We start from the raw sequence: 598 nt of genomic DNA, 5'->3' as shown, positions 1-598 counted from the left end.
CATGCATGCTCTTATTGCTAGCTAGCACTGAAGTCTGTAATTAATTCGATATTGCTTAACGTTATTTGGAAAAACTACTGTTCAAACGTGAACTACTGCCTCCCTTAAAAAAACGTGAAAATAAATCCATTCTTTATCTTTTCTGCTTTAAAAATTTTCATATTTGTATATAAATAACTTTTATTATTAATATAAGTATAAACAATTTTATATCATTTTAGCTGTACAACAAAAATTGTTCACCTAATATTACTGTTTTTTAAATATAAAAATTAAATGTCAATTAGAGAAAGAATACCACAACAAATTTGAAAAGAGAGAGACTCCAAAGAGACAAGAGAAAGAATCCCTTGCATATTACCGGTTTTACTTTTATATACGAGTATGTGATAAAATAGCAAATAACAATAATTATAATAATGTCAATAGTAAAAGCAATATAATATGAGCCTAAAATTAATGTGTCTCAAATCTCAATGATATGGTTATATAATAATATAATAGATTCATGTATAAATAACTGAAGAACTCAAATTAAATATCCTATCAACAATACAAGAGATGCGACACTACTAATTTTAATCAAGTTGGATTAATT

This window comes from Arachis ipaensis, chromosome B07 (assembly GCF_000816755.2).
Source record: "Arachis ipaensis cultivar K30076 chromosome B07, Araip1.1, whole genome shotgun sequence".
Taxonomy (NCBI): domain Eukaryota; kingdom Viridiplantae; phylum Streptophyta; class Magnoliopsida; order Fabales; family Fabaceae; genus Arachis; species Arachis ipaensis.
This window is presented reverse-complemented; position numbering follows the sequence as displayed.